The following is a 23,790-nucleotide window of genomic DNA, read 5'->3' on the forward strand; positions in this document are numbered from 1 at the left end:
GCACCGCTAGGTGACCCTCCTGCAGAAACTGAAACCGATGAAGTAAAGAATGTTTACGCAACTCGGAAAACTCGGTACTCTCAAGTTCAGTGTGCCATCCTATGCAGTCTGGAAGCCGATCTTCAAAAACGTTTTGAGCACCACGATCCACATGAGTTAATCAATGAGTTGAAGACTATCTTTGAAACTCATGCGGCCGTGGAATGCTATGAAGCATCGAAACACTTCTTCAGCTGCATGATGGAAGAAGGCAGCTCCGTTAGTGAGCACATGCTCGCCATGACCGGGCATGCGAAGAAACTCGATGACTTGGGAATAGTGATTCCTATCCGATTGTGGATTTATCGTGTCCTTCAATCACTGCCACCTAGTTACAAGAACTTTGTGATGAACTACAATATGCAGAACATGAACAAAGAGTTACCTGAACTCTTCTCCATGCTGAAATCTGCTGAGATTGAGATCAAGAAAGAGCACCAAGTGTTGATGGTCAACAAGACCACCAGTTTCAAGAAACAGGGCAAGTCTAAGGGAAAATTCAAGAAGGGTGGCAAGAAAGCTGCCACGCCTCCTGTGAAACCTAAGACTGGCCCTAAGCCTGATGCTGAGTGTTATTACTGCAAGGAGAAGGGACACTGGAAGCGTAATTGCTCCAAGTATTTGGCGGATCTGAAGAGCGGCCTTGTCAAGAAGAAGAAAGAAGGTATATCTGATATACATGTTATAGATGTTTATCTTACTGGTTCTCGTACTAGTACCTGGGTATTTGATACTGGTTCGGTTGCTCATATTTGTAACTCGAAACAGGAACTAAAGAATAAACGAAGACTACTAAAGGATGAAGTGACCATGCGCGTTGGAAATGGATCCAAAGTCGATGTGATCGCTGTTGGCACACTTCCTCTACATCTACCTTCGGGATTAGTTTTAAGCCTCAATAATTGTTATTTTGTACCCGCGTTGAGCATGAACATTATATCTGGATCTTGTTTAATGCAAGACGGTTATTCATTCAAGTCTGAGAATAATGGTTGTTCTATTTTTATGAATAATAACTTTTATGGTCGAGCACCTGAAAAGAATGGCTTATTTCTGTTAGATCTCGATAGTAGTGATACACATATACATAACATTGATGCTAAACGAATTAAATTAAATGATAATTCTACTTATATGTGGCAATCGCTGCCTTGGTCATATTGGAGTGAAACGCATGAAGAAACTCCATACCGATGGATTACTTGAATCACTTGACTTTGAGTCACTTGATAGATGCGAAGCATGTCTGATGGGAAAAATGACTAAGACTCCATTCTCTGGTATTATGGAGCGAGCTACTGACTTATTGGAAATCATACATACCGATGTGTGCGGACCAATGAGTGTAGCATCGCGCGGTGGTTATCGTTATGTTCTAACCTTCACAGATGATCTGAGTAGATATGGGTATATCTATTTCATGAAACATAAATCCGAAACTTTTGTGAAGTTTAAGGAATTCCAAAGTGAAGTAGAAAATCAACGTAACAAGAAGATTAAATTTCTACGATCTGATCGCGGAGGTGAATATCTGAGTTATGAGTTTGGCATGCATTTAAAGAAATGCGGAATACTTTCACAATTGACACCGCCGGGAACACCACAACGAAACGGTGTGTCTGAACGTCGTAATCGAACTCTCTTAGATATGGTTCGTTCTATGATGTCTCTTACTGATCTGCCGTTATCATTTTGGAGTTATGCATTAGAGACAGCCGCATTCACTTTAAATAGAGCACCATCAAAATCCGTTGAAACGACACCGTATGAATTATGGTTTAATAAGAAACCTAAGCTGTCGTTCCTGAAAGTTTGGGGTTGCGAAGCCTATGTAAAAAAAGTTACAACCGGACAAGCTAGAACCCAAAGCGGAGAAATGCGTCTTCATAGGATACCCTAAGGAAACTATAGGGTACACTTTCTATCACAGATCCAAAGGCAAGATCTTTGTTGCTAAGAACAGAACCTTTCTTGAGAAAGAATTTCTCACTAAAGAAGTGACTGGAAGAAAAGTAGAACTCGATGAGATTGAAGAATCTCTGCTCGTTGATCAGAGTAGCGCAGTACCGGAAGATGTTCCTGTGCCGCCTACACCGGCAACAGAGGAAGCTAATGATAATGATCATGAAACTTCAAATGAGACAACTACTGAACCTCGCAGATCGACAAGGGAACGTGGCACTCCTGATTGGTATGATCCTTGTCTAAATGTCATGATTGTGGATAACAATGATGAAGACCCTGCGACATATGAAGAAGCAATGATGAGCCCAGATTCCAACAAATGGCAAGAAGCCATGAAATCCGAAATGGGATCCATGTATGATAACAAAGTATGGACTTTGGTAGACTTACCTGATAGCCGAAAGGCTGTCGAGAATAAATGGATCTTCAAGAGAAAAACAGATGCTGATGGTAATATTACTGTCTATAAAGCTCGACTTGTCGCAAAGGGTTTCCGACAAATTCAAGGTGTTGACTACGATGAGACTTTCTCACCTGTAGCGAAGCTAAAATCTGTGAGGATTTTGTTAGCAATAGCTGCATTTTTCGATTATGAGATTTGGCAGATGGATGTCAAAACGGCGTTCCTCAATGGAGACATTGAGGAAGAGTTGTATATGGTACAACCCAAAGGTTTTGTCAATCCTAAAAATGCTGACAAAGTATGCAAGCTTCAGCGTTCAATCTATGGACTGAAGCAAGCATCGAGAAGTTGAAACCGACGTTTTGATAAGGTGATCAAAGACTTCGGGTTTATACAGTGTCATGGAGAGGCCTGTATTTACAAGAAAGTGAGTGGGAGCTCTGTAGCATTCCTGATATTATATGTAGATGACATATTATTGATTGGGAATGATATAGAACTATTAAGCAGTGTAAAGGGTTATTTGAATAATAGTTTTTCAATGAAAGACCTTGGTGAAGCATCGTATATATTAGGCATCAAGATTTATAGAGATAGATCAAGACGTCTAATAGGGCTATCACAGAGTACATACCTGGACAAGATTCTAAAGAAGTTTAGAATGGACGAAAGTAAGAAAGGATTCTTACCTATGTTACCAGGCAAGGTTTTGAGTAAGACTCAAGGTCCGGCTACGGCAGAAGAAAGAGAAAGGATGAGTCAGATCCCCTATGCCTCGGCAGTAGGCTCTATCATGTATGCCATGCTATGTACAAGACCGGATATAACACATGCTGTTAGTTTAACTAGCAGATATCAAAGTGATCCAGGAATGGAACACTGGACAGTGGTCAAGAATATCCTGAAGTACTTGAAAAGAACTAAGGATATGTTTCTTTGTTATGGAGGTGACCAAGAGCTCGTTGTAACAAGTTACACCGATGCAAGTTGGAACACTGATCCTGATGACTCTAAGTCACGGTGCGGGTACGTGTTTATATTGAATGGTGCTGCGATGGTCGGGCAAGCTCGAAGCAGTGCACGGTGGCGAAATCCTCAACAGAATCGGAGTACATAGCGGCTTCAGAGGCTTCATCAGAAGCGGCATGGATGAAAAGGTTCATTATAGAGCTCGGTGTGGTTCCTAGTGCATTGGACCCATTAGTCATCTACTGTGACAACATGGGTGCCATCGCCAATGCACAAGAACCAAGGTCACACAAGAGGCTGAAGCATATCAAGCTGCGTTCTCATTCGATTCGCGAGTACATCGAAGATGGAGAAGTAAAGATTTGCAAAGTACACACTGATCTGAATGTAGCAGATCCGTTGACTAAAGCTCTCCCTAGGGCAAAGCATGACCAACACCAGAATGCCATGGGTGTTAGGTACCTTACAATGTAATCTAGATTATTGACTCTAGTGCAAGTGGGAGACTGAAGGAGATATGCCCAAGAGGCAATAATAAAAGTGGTTATTATATATCTTTATGTTTATGATAAATGTTTATATACCATGCTATAATTGTATTAACCGAAACATTGATACATGTGTGATATGTAAACAACAAAGAGTCCCTAGTAAGCCTCTTAACTAGCTTGTTGATTAATAGATGATTAGTTTCATAATCATGAACATTGGATGTTATTAATAAACAAGGTTATATCATTATATGAATGATGTAATGGACACACCCAATTAAGCGTAGCATAAGATCACGTCATTAAGTTATTTGCTATAAGCTTTCAATACATAGTTACCTAGTCCTTATGACAATGAGACCACATACCACGGTACGAGTAAAGAGTACTTGTCAGGAGACGAGGTTGAACAAGGTATAGAGTGATACCGATGATCAAACCTCGGACAAGTAAAATATCGCGTGACAAAGGGATTTGGTATCGTATGTGAATGGTTCATTCGATCACTAAAGTCATCGTTGAATATGTGGGAGCTATTATGGATCTCCAGATCCCGCTATTAGTTATTGGTCGGAGTAAGTACTCAACCATGTCCGCATAGTTCGCGAACCGTAGGGTGACACACTTAAAGTTGGATGTTGAAATGGTAGAACTTAAATATGGAATGGAGTTCGAATATTTGTTCGGAGTCCCGGATGAGATCCCGGATATCACGAGGAGTTCCGGAATGGTCCGGAGAATAAGATTCATATATAGGATGTCATTTTATGTGATTTAAAATGATGCGGAAGGTTATATGGAAGGTTCTAGAAGGTTCTAGAAAAGTCCGGAAGAAACCACCAAGGAAGGTGGAGTCCCGGAGGGACTCCACCTCCATGGCCGGCCAACCCTAGAGGGGGAGGAGTCCCAAGTGGACTCCCCCAAAGGGGGCCGGCCACCCCATCCATGGAAGGTGGAACTCCCACCTCTAGTGGGAGTCCTAGCTTGGGTAGGTTTTCCTATCATATGGAAGGTTTTGGGTTCGGGTCTTATTCGGAGACTTGTAGTCCAACCCTTGGGGCTTCCACCTATATAATGAGGGACAAGGGGAGGGGGCCGACCACCTCAAGACCCCAACCTGGCCGCACCCCCCAAGTGGCCGGCCACCCCCTCCCAAACCCTAGCCGCCCCCTTCTCCTCCATAGCTCGCGCGTGCTTTAGCGAAGCTCCGCCGGAGTTCTCCACCGCCACCGACACCACGCCGTCGTGCTGTCGGATTCAAGAGGAGCTACTACTTCCGCTGCCCGCTGGAACGGGAGGTGGACGTTGTCTTCATCAACAACCGAACGTGTGACCGAGTACGGAGGTGCTGCCCGTTCGTGGCGCCGGTGATCAAGATCTTCTACGCGCTTTTGCAAGCGGCAAGTGAACGTCTACCGCAGCAACAAGAGCCTCATCTTGTAGGCTTTGGAATCTCTTCAAGGGTGAGACTTGATAAACCCCTCGTTGCTACCGTCTTCTAGATTGCATCTTGGCTTGGATTGCGTGTTCGCGGTAGGAAATTTTTTGTTTTCTATGAAACGTTATCCTACAAAAACTCGCCGGAGTCTCGCCGGAGCTGTTGCGCCACCGCACAGTTCATCGTGTTCTTAACGTTAGCGAGCCACCGCGCAAAATACTCGTCGCCGGCGACTCCGACCACCGCGGAATCCATCACGGTGAGTTCTCGAGCTTCAGTCTTTCGTCGCAGTTAGAAGGGATGATCCTTAGGAAGATGATGTGGATCCGACTAAATTACGTTTTCCGCCACTGCTTTTTTCTTCAGATGTCTTCTGCGACTCCGCCTCCAACCTCCGAGCCCATCATGGCAACCCCCCTCTCCTCCGCCCCTCCTCCATTCATTCCAGTCCAACTGGATCCCACCAAGGATTTCGGTAAGGACGCAGAAGGAACTTCTGCAAACCCGGAGAAAGCCTCCGGGGCGGAACAGGCGGTGTAGAAGGAAGAAAACGCGGCCAAGAAATCCAAGGCTCGTCAGCGAGACTCCGAAGCCAAAGGGAAATGGTCGCTCTGCACCACCACTGAAATGGAGCTGCAGAACCTCGAGGCGGAAGGTTTCCTGCGTCCCACAAGCTGGCGAGCAGTTCCGGGTTCCCTAGCTCCAGCCCCTCAGGATGGAGAGATGGTGGTGACTAAAGCGCTAGTGGAGCGAGGCTTCTCCTTTCCGCCATCAGATTTCTTCTCGGAAATCATGAAGGAATATGGGCTTCAGCCCCACAACATATCGCCAAACAGCGTTCTGGCGATTAGCAACCACGTCACCCTCTGCGAGGGCCATCTCCGGGTAACTCCCGAACTTCCCTTATTCCAATACTATTTCTCCGTCAAGAAGGAGAAGATCCGCCAGACCTCCGAGCTGGCAACTTGCGGGTCCATTACCTTCATGCTCCGCCCTGGCCGCGTCTACCCCCATACCGACCGTCACGAATCCGCGCGGTACTGGTCCGGAGGTTTCTTCTCTTTGAAGGACGTCTCTGACCCGGCGGGCGAAAGGAAGCTGCCGCCGTTCAAGAACAGCCCTGCCAACGAAACTCCGGCATGGACGCAGTGCCCCCACCTCTCCGAGTCTCCTCCACTGACCCGCGCTGTTAGGTGGATCTGCAAGCTCACGGAGGAGGGCTTGACGGGGAAGGACCTCACCATGTCTTGGTTTACCAAGCGGATCCAGCCACTTCAGCATCGGGACCGCTTGATGTTCCACTACACGGGGCGCGACGATCCGATGCGCGCCACGAAAGATAACCTCCCCGCCGACGCCATCGACAAGAGGATCCGGCTCCTCATCAAGATTCCGCGCGAACTTCATGTTCACGTGTGTAACATAGACATCCACACCAACGGCTCCAGAACCTCGGTATGTTATCTTGACTTGACCATTGTTTCCTTTGCACTCAAAATTTTGTCTAAGTGTTGGTTCTGTATCTTAGCTCGAGGCCCTCGAGGAAGGTGAACTCGGAACTCTCATCCGGGTCCCGTCTATGGGTAACACCGTTCCGGAGGCCGCATCGGAGGCGGAAGCTCCCGAAGGTCCACGCCCCTCCAAGAGGAAGAGGGCCGCTCCCTCCAGCCCTGCAGCCAAACACGCCCGCGAAGTGCTTAGCACTGCGGCTACTCGGAAGGCAGAGGCGGAGAAGAAGCGCCTCAAACTCATCGACACCGGCAACAAAGCCCAACCCGACATCCATCAGTTCTTTAAGCCTTCCGGGTGAATGCTCGATTTCCGAATTCCAAAATCTTCTGTTATCACAAGCAAGTACTTACTTAACTATTATGCTTTTTTCTTTTACATAAGTTCCGGAAGCCAGCCTCCCAAGGCCCCAAAAGCCCCCAAGAAGAAGGTCAAGCCATCTCCGGCTTCCATCCCTGTTACGCCAGAAGTTGAGGTTCCGCCCAAGGCCTCCTCAGCCACAAAACCGGATCCCAAGGATGTCATCAATCTTGATGACCTCCCTGAAGACCTAACTGGCCATGGCGATTCCGGCAAGGGCGCCTCCTCCTCTGCACCTCCGCCTGAGAAACCAGCTGCTACCTCCGCCGAACCCATGCCAGAGCAATACGAGCAGAAGGTGCAGCTGATTCATGCCGCCAGCACGCTCCAAACTGACCCTCAACCTACTCCATCTCTGCAAAAGCTTACCCTCGCACAGCGCCACGCGAAAGTCTCCGACATGATGGAGAAAGTGTGGGGACCTGCAGATACAGAAATGAAGGAGCTCTCCGATCTTGAGAGCGATCTCAAGGTCTTCTTTGCTAAGCATAAGGAGGTGCGCCAGGTACCACTAGCCCCCAAGCATTGGGTTAGACATTTTTTCCGTGTAACATGTGTTAGCCGATGCTTTCTTCAATATGTACCTTAGGCAGAAATTTAAAATTTTATTCCTCCAAGACTTTGAACTCCTCGTCAGCCCACAGAATTTTGAATATCCGACTAACTCTTGTCTGCTTCTCAGAACACGCGGAAGCTGCACGAAGATCTGCGCACCCACGTGCTGGAGCAAATAACGGAGATTGAGGGGCTACGCCAGAACTCGGAAAATAGCCAGAAGGCTATTAAGCGCTTGGAGACCCGCCTTCAGGGTACGAACTCTGAGTTGGATTTCTATCTTGCTATAATTTTTCATGATGCATAACATGTTTTGACTTTTCCACCTACAGAAGAAACTGCCAAGCACTCCGCCTTCGATGAGCTATCTGCCAAAGTCAAAGTGCTCGAGGCGGAGAATGAATCCCTCAAGACCTTCATGAAAGAATCCTCCGAGAAGGACGCTGTGGCGAAGAAAGAGCTCTTGGAGAAGCATGCACGCGACGTGGCAGATCTGGCGGAAAAACTCAAGAAGAGCCATCAAAGGGTAACAACCTTAGCGGCTAAAAACAAGAGCCAAGAAGCGGAGGCGGATGCTATCGACAAAATGATCTTCCGTAAGCATTCTTTTGCGTTGTAATTCCGACTTCATCATGTGTTGCTTTGTCCACGAGGGAACTGACCCTCAGTCTCTCCAGCGAGCCTTGGCTTCGAGTGGACCAAGGAGTCAGCCCTGAAGAGGACGGAGGCATATGATGAAGCGCGGAGCTCCATCGACGAGTTGTTCGCAGCGTGTCGCGGAATTGCCAAGGCCCTGTCCTTGAAGAAGGCCAAGACCACATTGATTGACACTATGTCAAAACTGATGAAGCAAGTGCCGGAGTTTATCAAAGACTGGCAGGAATCTTCCGCTCGCGGAGTCGCCTCCCTTGTCCTGGCCACCTGCAAGGCGCACGTCCCTTCCCTGAACTTCGCGGATATTGCGCGCGACACTCCCAAGGATGCCGACATGCGCTCTTTTCTGGCGGAGACCAAAGGGTATGATCGGCTGTTTGGCAGACGAGTTAACCACTCGTTCTGGTACCACAAGTACGATCTGCCCAAGGGTTTCTCCGACGTGGAAAATGAGGAGGAAGGCGAGGCGGAATACTATGCAGAGGGCTCCGGGTCGAGCGTTGAGCTATCCGAGGAAGGCTCTGACGAAGACTCCGACGCGGGCTCCGGCGACGGCGACGGCGATGGCTCCGCCTATGTGGAATCTGAGGAGGAGCCGTCCTCCGAGTGAAATTCCTGTGAAACAATGAAACGATGTTGCATCATTTTGGCCCCGGACTGGGTTTGTAATATAAGTTATATTCTTAAGTAGTTAGGGACGAAACAGCTATGTATGTGCGGAAACAACTTATCCTGCAATCCTTTAATATTATTTGCATGTTTCGTTTTGTTGGAAAGCAAGTGCTGATTTCTATTTTTTCCGGCTTACTCGTTTGACCTTCCGCGAGCCAGAAGACCTTTAGCCGGAAATGCTCGCCAGCGGCGACGAAGCCCAATGGAAATCCGTCAATAACCGCGGAAACAAGCCCCCAGCCAAGCCGCTGGAAATCGCTACTAGGAATCCACGAATTCGCAACAGAAAAATTTCCATCAGAAAACTTGAGCTTACGTCCTAAAGGACGATTTTGAAAAATTACAACTTTCATACACGCCTAGGCGGAAATATCCAGCTCTACGGTTTTAGTCGGAAAACATACATGATCTAAAATGAATAAGTAAAGGAGGTAAAAGACTCAAAGAGTGAACCAAAAGCTTTATTTCATTGATCATGTATAACTATTACAAAGTATGTAATTCTATGCTAAGTGTGGAGAGGACGTAGCTGTGCAATGTTCCAAGGACGTTCTGTTTCGTCGTAGATGTCATCCGGATCCTCCCTCTTGCGTTTCCGGCGCCAATTAGCAGGTCTGTCCTTTAGCTCTCGGAAATCGACAAGGTAGTACGATCCGTTGTGAAGCACTTTGCTAACGACAAAGGGTCCTTCCCATGGAGATTGCAACTTATGATCTTTCACCTGGCGAAGGCGGAGAACCAGGTCTCCGGCCATGAACGAGCGATTCCGGACTCGACGACTATGATAGCGTCAGAGCTTCTGCTGGTAAATGGTGGAGCGTTGGTCTGCTAAGTTCCGAGCTTCTTCGATCAGGTCCACAGATAGCTGTCTGGCCTCGTCAGCAGTTTCTTCATCATAGGCGGAGACTCACGGTGAATCGTGGATGATGTCGGAGGGGAGCACGGCTTCGGATCCGTATACCAGGAAGAACGGAGTGAATCCTGTTGACCTGTTGGGGGTAGTTCGTAAACTCCACAGGACGGAATCTAACTCCTCAGCCCAAGCTCCGGCTGTGCGGCGCAGCGGTTCTTCAAGGCGTGGTTTTATTCCGGATAAGAGGAGTCCATTGACTCTTTTGACCTGACCATTGGACTGTGGATGAGCCACTGATGCCAGGTCTAGTCGGATCCCAACGTCATGGCAGTAATCCTTCAATTCTCCTTGGGCGAAGTTGGTGCCATTATTTGTGATTATGCTGTGCGGGATGCCGAATCTCGTCACGAGGCTGCAGATAAATTTGAGTGCCGTAGCACCATCGGCTTTTCTCACTGGCTTTGCCTCGATCCATTTACTGAACTTATCAATAGCGACCAAGAGGTACTCAAAACCGCCAGGAGATGATTTCTTTAACTTACAAACCATATCAAGCCCCCAGACCGCAAACGGCCAGGTGATAGGGATGGTCTTCAGCTCTTGGGCTGGAGCATTTGGTTGAGTAGCATAGTACTGACAACCTCGGCAGGTTTTCACCAACTTATCAGCATCTTCTTTAGTTGTGAGCCAGTAAAATCCGAGCCGGAAAGCTTTAGCAACGAGGGACCTGGGGGCGGCGTGATGCCCGCAATCCCCTGCGTGGATATCTCTGAGAATTTCAATGCCATCTTGAATGGAGACGCATTTGAGAAAAACTCCAGTTGCGCTTCGTTTGTAGAGCTGTCCATCAACTATTGTGTAGGATCTTTCTCGTCTGATGATCTGTCGTGCAAGGACCTCGTCCTCTGGCAACTTCTGATCAATGAGGTAATCTAGGAAAGGCTGCGTCCAGGCCGGAATGATAGCCATCACTTCCTTTGCCGAAGATACTGCCACCTCTGGGTTTTCCGGGTTAGCGCCCTTGACTGAGGGTATCCGTAGGTGCTCTAGGAAAATCCCAGGCGGAATTGGTTTTCTGCCGGATCCGAGCTTGGATAGCATATCTGCCGCTGTGTTATCGTCGCGTCTGACGTATTTGACTTCGTATCCGAGGATGCACTTGGCGATCTCGTCAACTTCATCTCTATAGGCCGCCATGACGGAGTTTCTAGCGTTCCAGGTTCCGGCTACTTGTTGTGCCACCAGGTCGGAATCTCCGCAGCAAATTATGTGCCTGATCCCAATTTCTTTAGCGATGCGCAGACCGTGTAGTAGAGCCTCGTATTCTGCCATGTTGTTTGTAGCCTCGAAGTGAATCTGCAGAACGTACTGCAGTTCTTCTCCGGTAGGGGACTTCAGGGTGACTCCGGCTCCTGAGCCTTGATGCTGCTTGGATCCGTCGAAGTGCATGACCCATGTTTCTGGTTCCGGCTCCAAATTTGCATCTGGAGCCTCTGTCCAATCTGCGACGAAATCTGCCAAGACTTGGGATTTAACCGCGGTCCTAGGCTTGTAAGCGATGTCGAAGGCAGATAACTCGATGCCCCATTTTGCTGTGCGTCCTGTTGCGTCAGCGTTGTTGAGAATCGTCGACAGCGGAGCCTTGCTCACGACTGTTACTGGTGCTCTTGGAAGTAGTGTCTCAGCTTCCGGCTGCCTAGGAACACTCCATAAGCTAGCTTCTGAAAGTGAGGGTATCTTTGCTTTGAATCCGTCAGTACCTCGCTAATGTAATAGACTGGTCTTTGGACGTCATACTCATGACCTTCTTCCTTTCGCTCCACCACGATGACGAGACTGATGACTTTGTTGGTGGCTGCTAGGTAAAGGAGCATTGGCTCTGACTCTACTGGGGCCGCCAAGATAGGTGGGGAGGTGAGTATTTCCTTCAACCCCTGAAGTGTTGTATCTGTTGCGTCATCCCAGACGAATTTGTCTGTTTTCTTCAGCAGTTTGTACAAAGGTAGCGCCTTCTCGCCAAGACGGCTAACAAACCTACTGATTGCTGCGACACAACCAGTTAGTCGTTGCACATCTTTGAGACAAGTTGGCCGTTTTATACACAGGATTGCCTTGATTTTTTTCGGGTTAACCTCAATGCCTCTATGAGAGACTATGAAGCCAAGGAGTTTTCCGGCTGGCACGCCAAAGACGCATTTCAGCGGATTCAACATCATCTTGTACCGACAGAGATTTTCGAAGGTTTCTGTGAGGTCGCTGATCAAGTCGGATCCTTTCCGCGTCATGACCGCGATGTCGTCGACGTAGGCGTGCACGTTCCGGCCAATTTGGTCCTTCAGGCATCGCTGCATCGTACGTTGGTAGGTGGCACCTGCATTTTTCAAACCAAAAGGCATGGTGACATAGCAGTAAGTGCCGAAAGGGGTGATGAACGAAGTCGCCTTTTGGTCAGACTCCTTCATCCGGATCTGATGATACCCGGAATATTTGTCAAGAAAACACAGAAGTTCCGCCCCCGCCGTCGAATCAATGACTTGGTCAATGCGCGGCAGGGGGAACGGATCCTTCGGACAATGCTTGTTCAAGCCGGAGTAATCGATGCACATTCTTAGTATTTCAGTGTTCTTTTTGGGTACAAGGACGGGATTTGCGACCCAATCAGTATGGATAACTTCTACTACAAAACCTGCCTCTAGTAACTTACCTAGTTCCATTCCTATGGCGCGGCGCTTCTTATCTCCAAAGCATCGCATAGCTTGCTTCACCGGTTTAGCCCCCGGATTTATGTTGAGGTAGTGCTCGGCGAGTTCCCTAGGTACTCCGGACATGTCAGAAGGTTGCCATGCGAAGATATCCATGTTAGCGCGAAGGAACTCGACGAGCGCGTCTTCCTATTTGGGGTCCATGTTGGCTCCGACTGAAACCTGTTTGGAGGCGTCTCCTACGATGAGGTCGTGCTTCTTGGTTTCTATCGCGGCCTTGAACGAGGTCTTCTGTTCGGAGATCTGCTTCTTGGTGGTCTGCATCTCAGTTGGATCCACCGCGGCTCTATAGCCTTGCAGCTTCTCTCCAGATATCACGGACTCTGCGAAGGCGGCTTCGCCTAACTCGCATTCATGAGCCTTCTTGTAGTCTCCGGATACGGTAATCATACATTTTGGACCCGGAATCTTGAGTTTGTTGTAGATGTAGCACGCTCTTGCGTGAAACTTGTGGTAGGTGGGCCTGCCGAAAATGACGTGGTAGGAGCTCTTGAAGGGCACGAACTCAAACGTGATCATCTCTTGGCGGAAATTATTTGCATCGCCGAAGGCCACGGGAAGTCTGATGCTGCCCAAGGAATTTGCCTTTTTACCCGGAACCACACCATGAAATTCAGTGGTGCTGTGCTTTAGCTGTTCCTTGGTAAGGTTCATCCGCTCCAGAGTTTCCAGGTACATGATGTTCAGGCTGGCTCCGCCATCCATGCGGCACTTGGAGAAGTCATAACATCGATGCGGGGACTTACGACCAAGGCGTAGCACTCTTTCGGAATGACAGTAGGATGATCCTGCCTATCAAACGTACACGGAGTTTCCGACCACCTGACATACTGCAGAACAGCGGGAACTGTGGCGTTCAGGATCCGGAGAGCTGATTTGCTTGCACGGACTATTGGAGTTCCAAGGAAAGTGTGGTATGCGCCCGCACTCTTTTTATCGAAGGGGTTGGGTTTAGCTGCGGATCCGGCTTTGGGATCCGGCGAAGCGTCATCCTCGTCCATCGCCTCGGAACTGTCTTCCTCCTTGTCCTTGTTCTTGCCCTTGCCTCCTTTGCCGCGTGGGCGGTGCTTCCGGGCTCGCTTGTATCCTGCTTCCGGGTCAGATTTTAGATCATTGACCCACTTGCAGTTGCGGTTGGTGTGAGTGGACTTCCCTGTAGCCGGATCCAGGTGGGCCAGGCAAGGCATGTCTCTATACTCTTCATAAGTTTGGGGGGCACGGGTTCTGGCAGCGGTGACCTCATCACCACGCTGCTGGCCCCTTCCAGCTCCGCCACCGCGGCCTCTTCTGCCTCCTTGGCCTCCGCGCTGGAAGGCCATGGCGATCAAGTCGGATCCGCCACTCTTTTGGTCATCAGGGGGGTTTTTCCGCTTGGTGTCGCTGCTGCTACCGTTGTCACGGTTCTTCTTTTGCTGATGCAGGGGGATTGCTATAGCTGCTAGATCTCCGCCTGCGTCATCATCGGCGGCAGTATGATCACTGGCGATGGTGATCATGTCATCCAAAGTCAGTTTATTTGCATTGACCAAGCAGGTCAGCTTGTGCCGCAGCAGTCCTCCTCTCTGCAAGCCACCAATAAAGGCGTGCATTGCTGTGCGATTATCGACGTTCTCGCACTCGTTCCTGGTTTGCAGCCATCGGGTGAGGAAGCTCCTCGATGTTTCACCCTTCTTCTGAATACATGCCTACAGGTCGCTTGTTGTGGCGGGTCTTTTGTAGGTGCCTCTGAAGTGTTTCTCGAAGGCGTTCTTCAGGTCAAACCAGCAAAAGATGGAGTTCTTCTCGAGGTCACTGAGCCAGATCCGGGCTGGACCTACAAGGTACAACTGAAGCATGCGGCAGGCAATATTAGGGGTTCCTCCGGCGAAGGTTACTGCATTGTAGTAATCCTCAATCCAGGTATCCGGCCTTTCCGTGCCATCATAATTCTTCAAGTTTCCGGGTAGCTTGAGGTTCATCCTTGGCTTTGGTTCCTCTCGAATCATCCGGCCAAAGCACTTTGGGCCTATGTAATCAGATCTGTACTCATTGAGGCGTTCTCGGGCATCGCGTGGGCCGCCGCCCGGGGTTTTTGAGCGAGAGCGCGATCTCCGGCCACCGCCTCCGCCTTCGCCACTGGGTGGTGGTGAAGGGGACCTGCGAGGGGGCCTGTAGGATTTTTTGATTCCGTCCTCTGATTCCCGGCGATCTTCCCGTGGCTCGCTCCGGCTCCGGTGGCTACCTTCACCTTGGTGATAGTCTCCTCTGTCGTTCCGGCTTCGGCGGGGCTCCGGCTCACGTTCCGCGTTCCGGCTCCTCCTGGGCTCAGGCTCGCGATCGTTGTTCCGGCTCCTTCTGGGCTCAGGCTCACGATCGTTGTTCTGGTTTCGACGTGGTTCCGCCGTACGCTCCCTGGTCCTTGGCGGCAGCATGTTGTCGCGGATGTTGATTCCACCGGCCCCATGTGGCCTGGTGTTTCCAGTTGGACTGCGGCGGCGAGGAGGTGGGGGACGCGGGTACCCGTTAGGCGGAGGTGACGGGTTCCGATACTTGTCCCTACCAGTGTACATTGCATCCTTTCCCTTCCTCGGATCTGACAGAGGCGTCTTTGACGGTATGGGGATTGGATTTGGGTGCTCCCTTGTTTTTCTTCTGCGCTCCGTGGATCCGGTGCGTGATTCATCATCAGGGTGGCGATTGACGCGGGCGTCTTTCTGCGCGGTAGAGACACAGTGATCCGGATTGGATTCCAACCTGCGCGAAGTATCTGCCTTGCTCTACTGCTTCATTGCTGAGGCAACGAGCGTACGAACGTAGTCGATGTCAATCTCCTCGTCTTTCTTTTTCAAGAACTCCGCAGCCTTTTTCATGTTGTCCTTTGGGGTTGCAAGTGGCTGTTGCTCAGTGGGGGTCGCAAAAGTGATCTTGCGAGGGGGTATAGCCTCCCGCCTGATTTGATCAACCTCTTGCTGAAGCTCGGTGACCTTGTCTCTCCAGTGCTGTTGGAGCTCCTTGACTTTCACGAGTTGTTGGTCAACCTCAAGTTCTCGCTGTTGGAAACCTTCCACGAATTGCGCGGCTTCTTTCCTTTCATCCAGCATTAAGGCTGCGGTTCTGGCGATTTTCTGAGCTGTTGCCAACATCTCGCGCCTTTTGGCTTCTAGAGCCTCCGGGTCTGCAGCCTCCTCGGGGGTTATTGGTTTGTTGAGGATCGCAGAGTGTGCTATTGCGTCCATGCCTGCCTGCTGAACCAGTTCTTCTGGCGACAGGACTTCCTGACGTAGTCGTTCCCGCGATAGCGGAGTACCTTCGTAGGATGGCTGTGGGTCGGAAGTGGTTTGCCCATCTGCCGATTCCTGCTGATCCAGCGCGGCCAAGGTTGCGAGAACCTGCTTTGGCTGGGCGGAATCTACTTCAGGCTGTTCACCGTATCCGAATTCCTTCACCTTGCGATCGAACTCGTCGGTATCCATGGAGGGGGTGTCGTCGGAGGTTGGGCTGAGGTTGCCCAGGATCGATTCTTCACCCGGGGCGTCGCTTTCTCCGACAGCCTCATGCTGATCCGGAGCGTCGCCGTTTTCCGGTGCCTCTACCTGCATGGGACCTACTCCGACTTCTTGAGGGGCGGCCGCTGCGGTGTGGGCTATGAAGTGCACGAAGTGACACCTTTGCTTCTCTAACACCTGGGAGACCCAGGCGGATCTGCATTGGTCTTCCACCGTTATTTCCTGCTCAGGGGCGGATTGGGTGGGCGTTGAGTTTTTAAGATCTAAGGCGGAATCTTCCTTCGGAAGTTCCTGCGGCTCAGATCGGATCCTTGCGACTGCGTCCTGCTCAGCGGCGGTCGTGTCAGCGTTACTTACAAGTGCGTTCCCATCGGAATCGACGGTTTCGCCGATGAAGATGTGGATGCCGCCTATTGGGACGATGGAGAGCTTGACGGGAGCGGTCTTAGCCGGAATCCAGCACTCGTCCGGAGGGACGATCGGAAAGCTTCCGGCGTAAAGAACACGCTCCACCGCGATCGTGTCATCGTAGCTTCCCATGGCGGAACCCTCCTGGTTCCGGCCTCCAGACGCCGCTGGCCCCACGGTGGGCGCCAACTGTCGTTGCCTATTCGACGGTAGCTCGGAGGAGGGATCCTCACGAGGGGGAGAAGAAGTAGGGGCCATAGGGCGGATTGCACACGGGACGGTGGTACGCGATTTACCCAGCTTCGGAACACCTGCACGAGGACAGGGCCTATTGCTGCTTGTCTGGAATTATCTGGGCGCTTTCGCGTTGTTACAATGAGTTGTGGTTGTGCCTCTAGGGCTCCCGGGATCCGGCTTATAAAGGCGCACGGATCTAGGGTTTACATGGAGAGTCCTAGCCGGATTACAGGTATGCCTAACTACGGTACTGATCCTTGCCGTGTACGTCAAGGATCCGACCTTCCTTATACGTCGTACCGGATCCGGGTTCCTACTGGGCCTTCGTGGATCTGGGTTCCTCCAAAGGTCGGTCGGATCCGGCTTCCCTCTCCTGGGCCGGACTTCATCCTTCAGAATCAACAGCAACTGGGCCGCCCGATGGGCCACATGCCACATCACCGTTTATGAGCCACCCGGGCTTGCCGGATCTAGACACTGTCGATGGTACACCCATGAAGTATACCCACAACAATGTAGTACTTGTCATAATCGGTGTAGCCGCAATCACCGGAGGCGCAAAAATTCCGCGATTTTTTTGACGGAGCTGCAGTCGTGGAAGAGGCACCTTGCGGATGTTAGAGGGTGCATTCCGATGACGTCTTGCAGATGTCAGATGACGCAGTCGTAGGTGAGACCACCAGTTTTGCCAGGACTGGTGGAAACCAACAAGCCCACAACGATTTTGCTAGAACCGTGTGAGCGGTTAAGTGTCGATGTAGTTGCTCTACGTCGGACGCAGTAGATGCCATCGTCGATGTCGTGTCGCCTTGCAGTAGTACCGTCAAAGGGCGTGTGTCCATCCTAGTGGACAATGTAGCGGCCGGCGGCGCGTGTTGACGAGGTGGTTTTGTTGATGTAGACCTTGGCGATGGCATGTCGGCGATGTTGAAGCAACAGACGCGTCGACAATAGTGTGCCGCTTGGAGGCGTCCCTCACAGCAACGACGATGTCGATGCCGTGCTGCACAAAATGAGAATTCGGCGAAGTCTGGTTCCACACTGCCGTGCGGGACGTCGTGAGCGATGAAGGTGTGCTCGTGGGCGTGCGGTACCTGGTGGACCTTGTTCCAAGCACTAGATGACCCGTTGCGCTATCGCGCAAATGGCAAAATCAAGTTAGAATTTAAACCATAAATTTTATCTTATTTTAGTATTAAAAATTAGCTCGAAGTTTAACTCCTTTAGTACCTTGCAAACACATATGTAAAATCTATGAAAAAGTAACTTTGCATTTCAATATTCGTCCCTATAGTACATTCAATCGTACATCACATGGTTCACATGGCATCTGTTTCTTTTTTCGAAAAAATGCAAAGAACCTTTGCTCTTCATTTTGTTGCGCCCCGGCACAAAGTTAAGAGTGAGACAATATTGTAACTGCAAGTTTTGGATTGAGATTTGTTGACTTTAAACCGTGAGGCTCATGATTGGTCCCCCATTAGCTACACATAACATAAATTCTAACATAGATAGAAATAGGCAGTGGTTCATCTAATAATAATATTGCCATAAGTATATTAGGAACGGTTGAAGCTCAATAATGATTTCGTGGTAATTTTCTAATAGCGTGCTTCCAGATCGACACACGTGCCAAACTGGAGGCCCTCAACGCTCCATCCAGCCTTGCCTCTTGTCTCAACCCCATCTGGCCACCATTGTACCTAAAACACACAAGGTGCTACCTTTTCAATGGTTTTGCGAGATACAAACATCATTTGCAGCTTAAATAATTCAGAAGAATGGCATTGCATTAAACTGAACATTCACAGTTGCTAACAAAACATCACCGGCCACAAGCTGCACCAGGTTTAATATGGCATTAAATTAAACATAGCAAACAAGTTCATTTCCCAACAGTTGTAGACATGCCAGTGAGCGGTAATTATTCAGCTAGACGCTACAATTTTCACTATGAACTGAATGGAGATGGCAACACCACAAGTTATCAAGGAAAAACCCTGACATCCAAAAACTTCATTGTTCCTAGATATCCACTCCATGAACATTCAGTACAATAATTATAGGCATAACACAAAAATCAAGTATGGAAAAAAGGGAAATCATCTAAACTAAATTCACAAAATAAATAGGATTATGATAAGAAGAGCAAACTCTTAAACAAAAAACTGTCCAGTTTTCAGCGGAAGAGCCATTATCTGTCCAGTTCTCACTTTTCAGGCCAAGACATTTAGGAGGTAGACATAAGTGGATTTATGGTAGCCGAAGCCTACACAGTTCACTTTTCAGGCAAAGACATACATGGATTTATGGTAGGGCAAGATCTATAATTCAGATAATAAGAAAAAACACAGGAACTTGAGTGGTCAGAATTAAAGGTGGGGCACAGAAATATGGAAGCTTACCAGGAACTTATTTTGTGCCCGCTCCATCTTTCAAATGGATATTGTAACCACTTCCTCCATGATAGGCACATGCCGCCGCCAAACCAGAGGCCCTCAAAGCTCCATCCAGCCTTGCCTCTTGTCTCAAACCCCCATCTGGCCACCATCGTACCTAAAACACATAAGGTGCTACCTCTTCAATGGTCTTGCGAGATATGAACATCATATGCAGCTCTCAAATAATTCAGAAGAATGACATTGCATTGAACTAAACATTTACAGTTGCTAACAATATATCATTGGCCACAAGCAACACCAGGTTTAATATGCCATTAAATTAAACATACCAAACAAGTTCATTTCCCAAAAGTTGTAGGCATGTCAGTGAGCAGTGATTATTCACCTAGACGCTACTATTTTTTACTGATAACTGAATGGAGATGGCAACACTACAAGTAATCATGGAAAAAACCCCAACATCCAAATCAACAAGTTCTCAATAGAGTAAGTTCATTGTTCCTAGGACTCCATGGACATTTAGTACAGTAATTATAGCCATAATTAAATCTCCCTGAATAGATATGTTTTGAAAACATTATTTGATAGAACATCAATTTTATTGTTGCTCCTCTCCTTTCACTGGCCCAGAACAACGCACCCACCTCTAGCATCAGGGATGCCGCCAACAGAAAACCGACCCACTCGCTGCATTAAAATTACAAAGGAAAAACTTACACAACAAGTTTACTACTCCAGGCTCACATGCACTCGAAGTGGTGATCGGAGAGAGATTGCTATTGAGTGGTAATGATTTTTGCAATCTTACATGTATATGATCAGCAAAGTTACAACAAGGACACTGCTCGTAAGATTCCCACAAGGTTATCTGTTGGATCACTGACCCAGTTTGCTGACTGGGAACACCAAACCCTACATAAAGAGAACAAATGTGTTCAGACTTTCATTAGCATGAGAAGTCAAAGATTATGTTTCAAACTAAGTACAGCTCTCACTCCACCTATCTATGGCGTCTCTATCCAATGGCCATATGGTCATTGCACATAGTCACAAATTTTTGTTGCTAATTAATTATTTACTTTTCAAGGCTTCCCTTGCTAGCCAAATTTAGTAAAATGAAACACGGCAAAGATAATATCGTCTACTAACATCTTTAACAAATTTTATCTCACATCAAATAACTCGAGGGATGTATGCTTTTGCCAAGTCATATTAGAATTGGGAAAATTATGAAATAAATAGAAGGATCCCCCAACGTGCAAAGTAGAAGGACCCCCCAATGTGCAAAAATATAACATGTATCCCTGCTATTTGAAAGGTATTCACCGATAAGGCAGTAGAGCACCAAAAGATGGACAACAAGCAAAGTAGACATCTGAAAAAGAAAACCATGGTACCTTCAACATTTTCTGGGTACTATTTCAGAAACTTAGAAGCACCTCAAACAAAAAATTGCAAAAGGAAAACCATATCCTAGAAAAGGATCCCGTAAACAAAGCTATAAGCATAAAGTTTCATCACATATGCAAAGCACATAATACTGTAAGAAAATCATAACCAGTTCAAGAAATATCTGAAGAGCTAATAAAGCAAAATCAAAATAAATTGCACTGATGGACATTACAAAGATACATCGCATAACCAGTTTCCAACTAAATAACCTACTCAAAGGTTGCTATCTCTACATTTCTTCCCAAACTTCATTTCTTCGATGAAAAACACACAAAAAAGGGGTTAATTAACGATCAGGACGTGTTGACATATGAAGCAAGAAGCATTTTTTCATCCGTATGTAGCAAATTACATCTGTGTAAACCCATCAGTATCAAAACATTGAGAAAAAAGGTCCTGGAATCAAAGATGGATTTGTATTAAGGAAAAGAATGATACAAACCTTAACAAAGCAGAGGAGCACAGAACCAGAGCCCAGTTGAGGATGTAACGAGAAACAAACCTACGAAATCGTAGAACCTGCAAAGTGAAAGGGAACAATCAGCCAACAACCACACCGTAAAGCAGGGCAGCAGCGAGCAAAAGTATATCTTCAAATTTTGGTCTATGAGGCAGTGAAGAAAATCCATGTGATGTGTTATGGCAAGAAATAGGGCAGAGCACCCTTCCAGTAGTTGGAGCAGCAAACATGTTCATAAGCGAATTTGATGTGGAAACCTGGTTTTCCTGTACTCATTAGGCTACTTAGAAGATATTTTCTCATGTTTTCACACATAATAAGTTATGAACCAATCAAACCTACTCACCAATCACTATAGGATATAATTCATATATCTTGGGTGCTTAAATAACTTCTCCAGCATAGCGATAGGAATAATAATAACAAGGTGCGTACTCTCAAGGGCACCAATCCGTGTGCTGCTAGTAGATTTGTTTTACAATTTCTCATACGCGTGTACACTAAAGCACTGTCAGGTATGTTCTGGGTTAGCAAACTTGATTTCAGTATATAGCTTTTAGATTATGGTGGCAGACAAATTCTACTATTAACCAACTCGTTGGTAAATTAGATGCTACTGTCCTCATAGTTTTTTTGGTACTCATAGTTAAGCCGCTTGCTATTTCGTCTAGAAGAGACATGAACAATAAAAATAGCTTGATCAAAGATGATGACGAGCTGGCAGGAAAGGCCCTCGGGATGCTGATCTTAAGAAGGCATCAAAGATTTAAAAAAAAATACAGTCTGAAGGCTCTTTTCATACCTCCGTCTCCAACATTCCATAATGGAATTATAAACCATGATTTGGTCCTGCAGGCTTTCATGAGAGAAGAATAATGGAAACACCACATCTATTGATAGTCTGGATTGTTCTCAAAATGTAGTGAACGGCAGTAAAGGAAGTATGACTGAAATTCAGAAGGGTATCTATGAAGGAGCCTGAAATTAAAAAAGACAATAATAAATGCAAACTGGTTAACGCATGATTGAATTTGCTGCAGACAAGAACACACCTCAAGTCAAGTGGTGATCTTCCGCTCACTAATTTTCTCATACTTCTGTTTCTTGTTCCCAGCTCGTAGACCCTGCCATTTCTCATACTTCTGTTTCTTGGTCCCAGCTCTTACAGCCTGCCACGGAAGATTGGTAGCAAGGAGAACTGTTAGTACATGCCAGCCACCTCTGCATCTTGCATCTTCCAACAGAGACAATCTAGCAACACACACATACAACGGAGGGGAGGAAAGATGGGGAGAAACTCACGCTGTCCTCTTCTGCATCTTGCATCCTTCAAAAGAGAAAATCTAGCAACACACACAGCGGAGGGGAAAGATGGGAAGAAACTCACCGCGTGCCTCATCAAGATTGTTTGCGCCGCTCCTCCGCGCTTGTGCACTGGACCTGCGAGGAGGCCAGCGACTTCGCTCGTGCGCAATCCACCTGGACGCAGCTCCGGCGCGCCATGCCTCACCACCATGCTGTGGCGCCTCCTCTTGCCGTACATGTGCCTTGGCCGATTCGATTTGGGGAGCTGGAGGAGGGGGCGCCATGTGAAGCCCTTGCTCAGCTCCGCCCTATTGTGCCTCGTCGCATGAGGAGGGGCGGCGTGAGAGAGCCTCGACCGTGAGAGGCCCCGGGGCCGTCTGACCGCCGCCGCCGTCGGAGCTCCCGCAAAAACCAGCAGCAGCCCTTACCCGCACCGGCCCAGCCCCACCACGTCCAGCCGCCTGCGTGAGAGAGCCCCGCTGCTATCCGATTGCCGCCGCCGTCGGAGGTCCCGCGACAACCATCAGCCTCCCTTCCCCGCACCGGCCCACCCCAACCGCCGCTCGTCGCCCAGCCTGCCGCCTATGTTCCCCGCCTCTGCTGCACGGGTTGGAGCCCCGGCCTCGTGCTGCCTCCATCCAGCGTGGGAGAGAAAATGAGAGAGGCGGCGGAGGGGAATAGGAGATGGGACTGGGGGAGAAGAGGATGCACCCGATTGGGGACAGGAGGAGGCTCGCGTTGCTCTAGGGTTTCACCGTGGTTGGGAGAAACCACTGACGCCGAGGACTTGTTCTTCTCTCTCAGCCTCATGACCCCACTCACAAGGGGGTCCAATCGTCATGGACATCTCACCACTGAGCCAACGTGAACGAGGGAAGGGTAAAATGCACGACTCAGAATCACTGCGGGAGGGAAAACGTGTACGACCAAGTGAATCGGACGGCCAACGAAGAGTTGCCCCCTGGAGTGCCTCAGTTGGCCGGGTAGCCTAGAGGCATTTAGAAGTAGAACAAGAGAAAGAACAAAACCACTTGTAAAAATAGGCAGTACTCACTTGTTCCAAAGATTTATTTTAAAAAAAAGACTTAATTGATGTCAACTAATCTATGCTATTCTTTTAAAGTGGAATTTCCCTCCCAGATTATCTCATTTATCCATTCTATATGGCTGTAACTCACTTGTTCCTAAGATTTTTTTTTCAAATACTTCATTGATGTCAACTAATCTATGCTATTCTTTTAAAGTGGAATTTCTTTCTCAGATTATCTCATTTATCCATTCTATATATAAAATTACAAGAAGATTGACTATCTTTCATGCATTAGTCCAGGAATCAGCTATGCATTCTAACAAATACAGACAACATGCATA

The 23,790-nt window shown here is 48.2% G+C and overlaps 1 long non-coding RNA gene across 2 annotated transcripts; it reads right to left on the reverse strand.

Moving 5' to 3' along the window:
* Nucleotides 1-18,213: 18,213 nt before the first annotated feature.
* LOC127343262 (uncharacterized) lies at nucleotides 18,214-23,234 on the reverse strand. 2 transcript variants are annotated; one of them, XR_007877133.2, is made up of 6 exons: nucleotides 22,502-23,234; nucleotides 22,167-22,283; nucleotides 21,917-22,092; nucleotides 21,097-21,173; nucleotides 19,206-20,114; nucleotides 18,214-18,503 (listed from the first exon to the last, which is right to left on the reverse strand). It is a non-coding gene; the product is annotated as an uncharacterized lncRNA (long non-coding RNA). The 2 variants fall into 2 exon arrangements; XR_011751891.1 differs by having other exon boundaries at nucleotides 19,206-19,356; nucleotides 22,502-23,212.
* Between the last annotated feature and the right edge of the window lie 556 nt (nucleotides 23,235-23,790).

The sequence above is a fragment of the Lolium perenne genome, chromosome 1, assembly GCF_019359855.2.
Source record: "Lolium perenne isolate Kyuss_39 chromosome 1, Kyuss_2.0, whole genome shotgun sequence".
NCBI classification, from domain to species: domain Eukaryota; kingdom Viridiplantae; phylum Streptophyta; class Magnoliopsida; order Poales; family Poaceae; genus Lolium; species Lolium perenne.